The sequence below is a fragment of the Emys orbicularis genome, chromosome 5 (assembly GCF_028017835.1).
Source record: "Emys orbicularis isolate rEmyOrb1 chromosome 5, rEmyOrb1.hap1, whole genome shotgun sequence".
Classification (NCBI taxonomy): Eukaryota; Metazoa; Chordata; order Testudines; family Emydidae; genus Emys; species Emys orbicularis.
Genome location: NC_088687.1, coordinates 37155058 through 37167499, shown reverse-complemented (window position 1 = coordinate 37167499; position 12442 = coordinate 37155058). Strand labels below are relative to the sequence as shown.

The 12442-nt window shown below is 44.9% G+C and overlaps 1 pseudogene; it reads right to left on the bottom strand.

Annotated features, from left to right (window-relative positions):
* Positions 1-11259: 11259 nt before the first annotated feature.
* LOC135879731 (ras-related protein Rab-30-like) lies at positions 11260-11861 on the bottom strand (annotated as a pseudogene).
* Between the last annotated feature and the right edge of the window lie 581 nt (positions 11862-12442).

Here is a 12442-nt window from a genome sequence, read left to right as displayed (position 1 = left end):
GTCCTCCAGATACTTACAATGAGTATGTAGCCAGGTGTGTTGCCAATTGAAAACATGGGACAGAGCGATATGCTTTCGTTTCTTCACTCATCGCTGTTCAAATACCCAGTTACAGTAACTTGTCTTTGGAATTAATTTATTATTAGAAGTGTGTCCAAGGAGGATACTTGAGCTCTAGCTCTGAACTTTCCCAAAATTCAGAGGTGATCAGTGTGACAAACTGACATGATCCTGAACAAATTTTATTGAATTAAATTAAACCTTATTGAATTAGGGCTAATAGCTTTGGGGTACATTGTATTAAAATGCAATTGTGCCATTGTATGTACATCCTCTAGTAAGGGGGCAGATACTAGCGTACTTCCTCTGGCATCAGCCCCTTGAAGCCAACCCCCAGAGAGGTATGGATGTATTAGTTCAAAGTTGACTTTCCAGGCACCAACAGAATTTGTGTGTTTTTAAATAGCCTCATTTTAAACTGACTCAGGGCCTTCTTCCTGATCTGGTAAACAGACATAGGCCCAGGTCCGCAGAAGGCCCCAACCCTTTGGGAAGGGTTGGAACAAGTAAGTCTGCTGAGGCCCCAACAGACTGTGCTTGCTCTAAGCTGAACCTGTGATGAACTTGCCTCTGTTGGAGTTAGGATGGCATTTGTAAGCTTATTAACATGCATGTAGGTTTCTATTGTTAATATTTGTTGCAGTGCTTTTTACCTTAAGAATACAATAGGCTTCTATAGAAAGAACTGTGTGGTATTAACGGTTGACAGCCACTCTGCTATCAGTCTCTGAAGAGAAAAGCAAGCGTGCTTAGGCAGTTGCTCTTTGCCAGGAATAACACAGTGAAGGCAAGGCAATATCATCACCGGAAGGGAATGAAACATGCATCTCCACCCAAGAAAGGCAATGGGTAGGGAGCCAAAACCTGAGAGTAAGTGCCCTTGCTGGACTACTGACAGGAAAAAAAGGTGCAGTTGCCCTGCAGTGTGACATTTAGCACCAGGATTGTAGTTCAGGTCCTTGTAGAGACAGATCTAACACTGATGCAGCTGTGCCGCTGTAAGCTCGCTAGTGTAGCCAGTGGCATAATAATAAATCCGGCCCCAAAGAGCGGGGGTAGTTATGTCAGTGGGAGAATCTCTCTCACTGACATAGCACTGTCCACGCTGGCACTTAGGTGGGTGTAACTTATGTTGCTCAGGGGATGGCTTATTCACACTCCTGAGCGACATAAGTTATACCAACATAAGCGGTAGTGTAGACATAGCCTAAGTTATAATTTCTTTATTTCACCTTTTTAAAATCCAAATGCCAAACTACTTCTCTCCCACCAAAAACTGCCCTTCTTTACAAGTCGTTATTTTGAGGCACAGTGGCATTCTTAATGACTGTAACTAGTGATGTATGGCTTACTACCTCTTGACACCATTTGTATGCCAGGTGGTTGTCTCAAGTTACAGAGCAGCTAGGTGCTACTATAATAGCCCACGAAAACTTATGCTCAAATGAATGTTAGTCTCTAAGGTTATAGACTCATAGACTTTAAGGTCAGAAGGGACCAATATGGTCATCTAGTCTGACCTCCCGCATAATGCAGGCCACAAAAGCTGACCCACCCACAACAGAATCCTCCAGCCTGCGACCCCTGCCCTATGCTGCGGAGGAAGGCGAAAAACCTCCAGGGCCTCTGCCAATCTACCCTGGAGGAAAATTCCTTCCCGACCCCAAATATGGCGATCAGTAGAACCCCGAGCATACAGGCAAGATTCTACAGCCGGACCCTCATTTTACCCGCGATGGCACGTTAATGCCTAATTGTCTAAAATCACGTTATCCCATCAAACCATTCCCTCCAAAGGTGCCACAAGTACTCCTGTTCTTTATAATAGAAGCCATTGCTCTATATTATGTCATTGCTTTCTCTCTTTTATTTGTATGTTACTTAAGATTTTTAGCTTTTAAGTGATACAGCTATAGAATTAACATTTTGTTGCAAGTTTTCCCCCTACTTAGCCTTCTGCAAATGACAATTTATAGCCTTGATGCTTTATTCAAGTTTTAGAATGAGGACACTGCTGATATTTATTTTACTACAGTAACTCCTCACTTAAAGTCGTCCTGCTTAACGTTGTTTTGTTGCTGATGAATTAGGGAATATACTCATTTAAAGTTGTGCAATGCTCCATTCTTATGTTGTTTGGCTGCCTGGTTTCTCCACAGCTGGCAGCCTCCCTATGCCCCCTGCCCAGCGCCTCCCGCCCGCCGGCAGACCCTGTGGATCAGTGCCTTCCCTCTCCTCCCCCTGCCTCCTGCCCGCGGCAATCAGCTGGCTTGCGGCGTTTAGAAGGGAAGGAAGGGAGGGGGGAGGAGCCAGGACGCAGCGTGCAAAGTAAAGGGGGAGAAGGTGGGGGAGGGAGAAGAGGCGGGTCAAGGATGGGAGTTTGGGGGAAGGGATGGAGTGGGTGGGCTGAGGGTTTAGCCCCCCGCCCCTGGTGCTTGCAGAGTAGGGGAAGCTGCCCTGGAACCTAACCCCCCCTATTTACATTAATTCTTATGGGGAAATTGGATTCGCTTAACATAGTTTCACTTAAAGTAGCATTTTTCAGGAACATAACTACAACGTTAAGTGAGGAGTTACTGTATTTTAAAATAATTGACTATGCACATAGTCCCATTGAGATGAGTTAAACTACCTTCAGAGCAAGGTACTACTCAATGTGAATAAGAGTGGCAGAATTTGGACTCTAATGAGAAGCCAATTTGGACTCCACTAGCTATTAATATAACCCTACTACTTTAACTTCTAAGGTCTAGAAACCTTCAGAACTTGGGGAGTTCTAACAGAGTTGAGACCCAGGAATTAGAATTCTGCACAGATGGTATCATTAGTAAATAAAATATTTTCATAAATTAAATTTGATAAATAATTTTACATTATTATGAACTAACAGGGCTGCAGGATTGAAACAAGAAAGAAAGAAATATGGGGGGAATGAAACATGAGAGCAGTTTAAACCTTGGAGATTAGTTAGTTATCTTCATATAGGTATGGTAAGAACATTCAGTAAAACTGATGGTGTCAAATGATACTTATATAGCTGTAATCAGAGCATCTGCCCTGTGCATCATCTCTCTGTTTGAGCAATTCCCTTGCTTTAAAACCACTTACAGAATTTCTACTGCAGTAGCAAGTGCCAGATGGATGCAATATTATTAGCAAAGCAGATTAGCGTGGGAGACAGAAGTTAACGCTACAGATATGTATAGGAAGTGTTAAATGGCATAGGAGCTGTTCTCTCCCCATCACATCTTGTATAATACAGCCATGCAGACCAAACTAGTTTTTCTGTCAAAGAGCCAATAACTGCATGCATCTTTGCAGATGGAACTGGCCTGTAAATTACATGGGTTTCTTTAAAATCCCTTTTGCAACTACCTTAAAATGTAGCATAATCTCATGCATACAATAGCACTCAGAAGTGTGCAATCTTTTGAAACAAGATTTCATAATCAGCTACCTCATCTTATCAGGTGGGTATTCAAACTGCATAATTGCATTAGCAGTAGACAAGCCCTAACAAGGCAGAGTTATGAAAAAAAAATTGAAAGGGAGGATGAGTTAAAGGATTTGCAATTCAAGGCTCCACTCTTGCAAGCCCTCTTCACATTGAACTTACTGAGAGTTTGATGCAGGGAGGGCTTGCAGAATAAGGGACAATTAGAAGGCCATTCGTTCTGAACCAAATCCAAAAACTTTCAATAGAATATTGCTTTCCCATCTATTCTTCCTAACACCACTCTCTCTCCTCCCATCTCCAATAAATTGTCGACTAAGCCCCATGTGGAATGAAAAGTGAAAAGAAAAATAAGGAATGAAAATATTGAAAAGAAGGCATATCAATTACTTTCATCAACAAATAGTTAGTTTACTCCAAGCCTATAAGGCAGGGGTCCCCAATGCGGTGCCCGCGGGCGCCATGACGTTTAAGTGCGCCTGCGTACTGGCTGGCGGATGAATATCCGCCAAAATGCCACCGAGAAACAGCGTCAGCCGGAGGTGCCGCCGCTGAAATGCCGCCGATTTTCGGCGGCGATGCCTCTGGATGACGCTGCTTGTCGGCGGCATTTTGGCGGCAACGCCTATTGACGTTGCCACTTGTCAGTGGCATTTCGGCGGATGCTCGTCCGCTGCCACGGTCCTCCGTGGCGCCAGACGAAAAAGGTTGGGGACCACTGCTATAAGGACATGCAAGTGTTTCCGGAAGAGGCTTTAATAATGTTAAGCATTGGTTATAATGTGTTCTCAAAGGATTTCAGAAATTCCCCACTATTTACTATCTGAATCATAACCAGCACTGAAAATGTGAATTACTGACCTTCTGGATGAACAGTGGTGCAATGTCACCAGTAAACAAGCCAAGCTAAAGAAACCAGATTTGGCCACAATGGGGAAATGTTTCAACATTTTTCATTCAGGTTTAATTTAACTTTAATTTTTAAATGTAGGTCTTAGGGAAAGGATAGAAATCAGGGTTTTCAGGTTTGACCCTAAAACCAGATCCCTTAGTTTCAGAACTAGTCCTCCACATAAAGTACGTAAGGTTATAGCACCTAGAGCTGCGAAGAACGTTTATGTACTTTTAAATATTAAAGTGTCCATTTACTAACCAGAGAAAAAACAACTACTTAGTATTGCAATTCAAGAAAATCATGTGTCATTATGTTCACAGCAAGTGCAATATTATCTGGTCTCCTTATAAATATGTGAACACAAAAAGACCATGATTTCCTGCAAGAAATACTTATTCCAACGGAAGGAAGCTGAATAAATGGCTCCCCAGGAGCAATTAAATGGTGGAAGTTAATTGCTCTTCTGAGATTAAAAATCAGAACTGGCCTGAAATTCATCCCTTCACCTGTTTAAGTCAAGCCTTTAAAATTCAGCTGTCCTTTCTCACCCAGGAAGAGGATCCAAGAAAATATAAATCACCCACTTCCATACATGATTCATTCTCCTTTACTCCCATACAGTTGCTCTGCTTTTCCCTTCCCATTGGATATCTAGTGCCAGCTGCCCGAGTCCACCATCATCACTGCTTAGAGCCTCTGCAATGAGACCTTAGATCACCTCTATCTGTGTAATGCAAGTAAGTGCAGCCTCCTGGTACTCAGTCACACAAAGCAAATAAAGAAGCTGAGTAGAGAAAAGAAAAGGTAAGCTGAAGTAGACTAAAAGCAGTGTCATCTCTTTCTCCACTCACTAAAAATAAAACATCCATTTTGAGGTCATAAAATGAACCCAACACATCCTCTGTGGAGATAAACAAAAACAGTCTATTTCCCTGAGAAAAGTGATGAGTCCTCCATTATGCCCTACAGATGGACTTCTGTTTCTGTGTGACCAGTGGGGGGAAGAAAACCAAAGAGTAGAGAGTTCTACACGGAGAACATTTAGATCACTAGGCTCCCCAAACATTCAGAGCACTAGGCTCAAGTGCCCTAAGTGATCTCAACTGACATGGCTGTTTAGATTCTTAGGTAACCAGAACCCAAACCATATAGGCCTTAATAGATCAACATTACTGATCTGAATAGAAGGGCTTTTCAGTCTTGCTGGCGAAGGCATAACGAGATCCAATAGGTAGAAGATGAAGTTAAGACAAATTTAACCTTGAAATAAAAAGCAGCTTCTAGTAGCGAGGGCAATTAAACATTTAAACAGTTTACCAGGGGAGGTGGTGGACTCACCATCACTTGGAGTTTTTAGAATGAGACTAGATACCTTTCCATCCAGCTTCAAAGAGAAATGCTACAGCCTGGGAGAGCAGAGGTCAGGCTGAATGGTCCTAGTGGTCTCTTCTGGCCTTGGAATCTGTGAAGGAAGCGCGGGATTCATGTGCCACAGGGAGAACGGGATTGCTTGCATTGCCCTCAACATATTAATAAACAATTGCATCTCTGCATTAAGACATTTACGACAAGCATATCTCGTGTTCAGAGCTTTAACTAGTTGCCTGCAGGAGTCAGGAAGAAAACCATCTGCCTCCCCACCCCTTCCAATGCACAACTGGCAAAATGTATTGTGGGTTTGTTTTTTTCAACCTTCCTCTGAAGCATCAGATAGTGGCCACAGCTGGAGATGGGACACCAGGAGATGAGTATGTGAACAAGTCAGGCATCTAAGAAAGATGTGTACTTCCTCAGATCACTGGTCCACTGTGGACCAGTGATCTGAGGAAGTACACATCTTCCTTAGGGTATGTCTACACTACCCACCAGATTGGCGGGCAGCAATCGATCCAGCGGGGGTCGATTTATCGCGTTTAGTCTAGACATGATAAATTGACCCCCGAGCGCATTCCCGTCGATTCCTGTACTCCACTGCCGCGAGAGGCAGGGCCGGTGCTACCATTAAGGCGAACTAGGCGGTTGCCTAGGGTGCCAAGATTTGGGGGCACCAAAAAGCGGTGCCCCCAATTTTTTTTTACAGCGTTCCTCCCCGAGCATGCAGTCGCCGCTCCACTTCTCCCACCTCCCAGGCTTGCAGCGCCAATCAGCTGTTTGGCGCCGCAAGCCTGGAAGGAGAATTAGAGGGGGGGCCGCGTGCTCGGGGAGGAGGCGGAGCAGAGGTGAGCTGGGGTGGGGAGCTGCCGCACGGCTCCCGGGGGGGGGGGGAGCTGCCACGGGGGGGGGCGCCGCCATGGGGGGGGCGCCTCAGGGCGGGGGGGGGAGAGCGGGGAGCTGCTGCAGGGCTGCAAGGGGGGGGGGGGCGCAAGGTGGAAGTTTCGCCTAGGGCGCGAAACTTCCTTGCACCGGCCCTGGTGAGAGGCATAACCAGAGTCGACGGGGGAGCGGCAGCAGTTGACTCACCGTAGTGAAGACACTGCAGTGAGTAGGTCTAAGTACAATCAACTTCAGCTACGTTATTCATGTAGGTGAACTTGCGTAACTTAGATCGATCTCCCCCCCACCCCCCAGTGTAGACCAGGCCTAAGATGCCTGACTTGCTCACATACTCAGGGTCAAACTGTTGGCCAGATTTGGGATTAGGAAGGAATTTTTCCTTAGATGTCTCTGGCAGGGACCTTGGTTTTTCTTCATCATCCTCTGCAGTGTAAGGCATGAATTGCCTAGGATTACCTGGGCATATTTTACCTAATCAATTCCCAGTCATTGCAACGGCCTGTGGCACCTTGGTCTCTCCTGTTCTCTGCCTATGGCAAACAGAGGTTCATAGTCTCCTAAGGTCTGAAATGCTTTAATCAAATCAGTCATTGGGCTTAACAGAGGGGTATCTGGACGACATGTAATGGCCTGTGATATACAGGAAGTCAGAATAGATTATCTAAGGGCAGGACCGGCTCCAGGCACCAGCTTACCAAGCAGGTGCTTGGGGCGGCCACACCAGAGAGGGGCGGCACGTCCGGCTCTTCGGCGGCAATTCAGCAGTGGATCCCTCACTCCCACTCGGAGCGAAGGACCTCCTGCCGAAGTCGCGATCGCGGCTTTTTTGTTTGTTTTTTGTTTTGTGAGGGTGGGGGTGGCTGCTTGGGGCGGCAAAAACCCTGGAGCCGGCCCTGTCTAAGGGGTCCTTCTAGCCTTCAAGGCTATGAAAGTATGCATTGCACTTAACAAGGAAGCAGGTGTTGAAGGCCTGGGGTAGTATGCTCCATGCAGCTGGATCCTACACAAACTAATTTCCAAATGGACTCAAAAAAAAAAAAAAAAAAAAAAAAAAAAAAAAAGTAACCTACTCCTGCATCGTAGAGCCCACTTCAGTAATTCAATTTAAAGGTGTCTCTTACACGCCCCCACCCTCTTTGGCAAGGTCAGGTCTGAAGAAAGATTGCAGTCGTCTGCTAGGTTCTAAAAGGGGTGAGGGAAAGACAGTGCTTTTGGTAACCACTGTCACCTGAGAATCCAGGAACAAACCACAGCTCCAAAAGCTCCCCTTTCCCCTCCGCCCCCCCCCCCCCCCGACACACACTGCAAACCTCAAAGGAAACACTGCACTGAAGGCCATGCATCTGCCCTGCATATCTCAGACTCTACAATGTTTTTGAGAAACACCGTAGAAGTTGCTTGTGAACTGGAAGAGTGCTATAATCCTTTGGGGAGGCAAAGCACCAGCTGCATTATAGCAAGCAGTAATACACCCAGCGATCCATCTCAACAATCTCTGTGAAGAGACTGTGGACCCCTTTAATCTTTCTGTGATGGAGACAGAGTCTAGGTGATTTTTGAAATTGTTTATTCCTATCCACATAGAAGGTCAATGCCATCATACATCGAACATATGAAGCGAAGTCCCCCACAGAGATTTGTGGTTTAGGAAAAAATACCAGTAGATGAATAGACTAGTTAAGATGCAAATCTGATAGCACCTTAGGTAAAAAACTTGGGTTCGCGGGCATCGGGAGATCTTGTCCTTGAAAACATTGTAAATAGGAGGTCTGCCATCAATGCTCCAATTTCTAATAGTGATAGCTATTAGAAAGGATGCCTTAATAGATAAGTGAAAGAGCAGGTTGCCATAGGTTCAAATGGAGGTGCCATAAGGCATCTAAGTACCAGGTCGAAATGCCAAATTGCAGCAGAATCCTTTATCCCCAAGATAAGATTCCACAGACCCTTAATAAATCTTGAGGGCACAGGGTGTGCAAAACAGAACCCGCCCCCAATAGGGAATGAAAAGCTGATATCACAGCAAGAGGAGCCTTAATGGAGCTAAATTAATACACCCCTTTTTTTAATCCAGCAGTTAATCCAAGATGGCTGACAGCAGAAAAGATTCAGGCACAAGGTGCTGCCAGTGACACCAGTGGTTGAACCTCTTCACAATTTCTGAAGGTAAGTAATTCAAATTGACTCTTTTTTACTGTCTAATAATACCTATGCTCCTGTTGAGTAGGTGGATTCTAATTCTGTGAATGATCCAGGAGCCATGTTTAGAAATGGAGGACCCCTAGGTTGAGGTGAAGCACACCACCTGCATCCTGGGAGAGGAGATGAGGGATGGTTGGAGGCTTGAGCACTGGTTAGGGACACATTACTCTCCTTAATGTCTGGGAAGTGTTATTTATGCTTCTGTAAAAGATGTTCAATAAAGGATGCAAACTTGTAAATCATGTAGTCATACTTGACCATGATCATGTGATAGTTTACGATCTGAAATCGGGAGGGTCACAGATGAGTTGGTCTTCTCTCCTAAAAGATCTAACCTTGTCATAAGGAGCAGACCTGGAGTAATGCTGTCTACCCTGCTCCTTTATGGCATCCACCAACAGGGAATTAGGTTGGGGTGATCATTGCATAAACAGACAAAAAAGATTCATAACACTTGTTGCCATTTTCACTCACATTTGTATGCTAGCTTCTCCAGCAAGAACTCTAACTACACCTTGTTTCTCAAATACATTGGACTGCCATCTAAAACTATGCTCTCGCTTTGAACCCAGATACATGATCAATGCAAGCACAATATTTTGGTCAGATTCGATTTGCTTTTAACTTCATGTAACAGGGTGGGGGAACCCCATCCAGTGAGGGGCGAGTATACCCTGTCCTCCGAGCCGTCCTCTACCTCAGGGCAGCGAGGCCAAATGGCTAGAGTCTATATAATTGCCTTCACCTCCGGGACGATATGGCCTACTGGTCAGAATCGATACAGATGCTCTCTCCCTCAGGGATGTGTGGCCCAACAGCCAAAGGCAACAGGACTGCCCTGCCACTTCGAGTCAGCAGAGTTGCCCCTATCCACAGAGCAGTAAGGGCTTGCAGCCAGAGCCAAAGGGGTTGCCCTAATCTGCAGAGTGGTGAAGATTTGCGGCCTGAGCCAACGGACTGTCACCTTGGGTGGGGGATGGCAGCTGCAGTAGGGTACCCAAGCCCATCCTGCTCCACCAAGTCCCAGCCCAGGGCTTTAACACCGTCACTGAGTCAGCAGGGCTCCAACTGAAACACACCCACTACCCACAGGACCATAGCTAGCTCCCACCCAGACCACTTCCTACCATGTCTCTCGGAGCAATAGTTGGGGTGTCGTCTGGGTCTCTGGGCTTCTTGGCGTGTGCGGTTCCCGGTGACTCCGATCCCTCTTGGGTGTCTGTAGGTACCTGAGCATCTGTCTGGGTCTCAGCACCTCTGGCTTCCACAGTCAGGTGTTCCAGCTGATCCCAGGCTGGGCCTGTGAGGTGCATCCTTCCTCCTTGGCGGTCAACTCGGACTGAGTTGGGCTGCTCCCTTTTATACTAGTGCTACACTTGCAGCGTGTCCTGTAGGGGCGTGGCTTCTTCAGCCCACAACGAGGAGTTAACCTTTCCCCATCCAGTATGGGGTGAGTGCACCCCGTCACACTCCATCAATAAGTACTCTCAAAACTAGTTCATTAAATTAGGGAATTATTGCTTACAGAGCTTTTTTGACTCAAGGAAGAAAAAATCTCTTCACTCCACAACCGACATCAAAGCAGCATAGTCCCCAACTATTTTGTGTGGCTGAGAAAAATAGGTAATATTTTATGGATAGTGCTTGTTAGTGAACTTTCATTAATTACTCAAAGTTACACATTCAGAGGACAGTAATGTAATCAAACTATGTTTTGTCTCTGAAATATTCAGGTGAACTGCTAGCACCAAAAAAAAAAAAAAAAAAAAAAAAAAAAAGAGTGATAGAGCCGGTATCCATATCTTTTTCCAAATTGTTGTTTGCTTGGAAATGTTGATATATATTGTTTTTAAATTCCAACTTCATGAAAGTGCCTGCAGATGAGAGATATAACACACTATTTCAAAACATACAATTGAGTCCTGAATTGGGATGCTATGGGCACACATTATATACACATTCGAAGCATTCATTTGGCTGGCTGCCTGGAAGAATGCCAGTATAGTTCAAAGGTTAAAGTTCATCTTTAAAAAAAAGGATCAAACATGTGCTGCACAAGAGATCATGCATTCTTCAACATGAAGGGACGCTGTTCTGGTCAGCGACAGAAAGTGACGCAACAGCCCATGCTCTGGATTTTATCAAGAACCTTGTGCAAACTTTTCCCCCTCACCAACTCCAGAGACTGCAAAGAAGATTAAACCATATTATATTCTGCTATGTTAACCTGTAGGCAGAGCGGCCAGCCTGCTTTAAGATCGGGCACCAGACTTAGGTGAGAGTCAGATGGGTCCAAGTGGCAGAAATTATCTCCAACTAAGAAATCTCAGCAATAAGCCTCTTGGCTCATTTGGGGTGGATCTCAGGCCAGCTCTTAATTCAAATTACAGCAAGTCAAACAGCGGATACTTTCCCCCGGTCCTGGTACCGGGGATGCCACATTGTTTACAAGTGTGTTCTGTCTTGCCTTGCTGATCAAATGACACGCTAAGTACACAGAGTTTTTCCACATAACCTCTGCTAAAAAATTAGGTAACCAGATAGTATATGTTTTGGGCCTCTGGAAATCCTTCAGCTCTTTGTGGGGAGACTTCTCTTTTTTCAGCTAAATCAACCATTTACCCACTAGCAGTTATGATTTTATTGCTGGCATTCTGTTCTATTTCTTTCAGCCATTCAGGAAGGCATTGGAAGGATTCTTCACAGGTTATGTTATAGGGCAATATTAATGCATTAGTTCAGCAACAGTAACTCTGCGTAATGGATCAGAATCTCTATCCTGCTGTGTCCTAGATCTGCAGCTTCACTTTTCCACCATTTATCTTCACAGTCTTAATCATAAAGTCAACCCTGATAGCGTCTCCTTGACCTGGTGGGAAAAGTGAAAGCAAATTGTCAGACTAAGCAGGTTTTCCCCATGCCAGTGTTGCCAATTAAAACAATTTTGAACAGAAAATCATAATCTTCAGTACTCATTTACACAGCTGGATTTAGGATTTTTTCCCTTATGCCTTGCAAGACCATAAAACAAGACAACGTAGGAATCAATCACCTACACACTTTATTTTCAAGATTTACTTACTGACAGCTTTTTTAAAGGTTAATACAAAAAGCCAGTCAACACCTTCAGCAAATAATACATTATATCGAGTTGATTAATGCTAAATTACCATGCATCATAGCCACAAAGTTAAAAATTAACTCTGGGAAAACAAAAAAACTGAGTTCATGGACTGGAACATAATATTTTTAATTCACTTGTTTATAAAAGTTGGCCATGCAATGGCAGGAGTTGGCCTAAGTGTCTTTGCTGGATCCAGGAGCACTTGATTAATGGTTAGCGTAACCTTGGTGGGTGTCACCAACTGCAATGAGTTTGTGATGAGCCTTTAACCTCCTCAAGAGGTATCTGGAGGGCGTCTGCCACCTTCTTCATAAGGTCCTGGAATTGACAAAAATAGTCGACCACCGATAGTGGTGGAGGCATGACTGCCTCAGAGGCAAGATGAAATAGAGGTTAGAGGGGGTAGCCTCTTTATCTGCCCTATCCTCCAGTT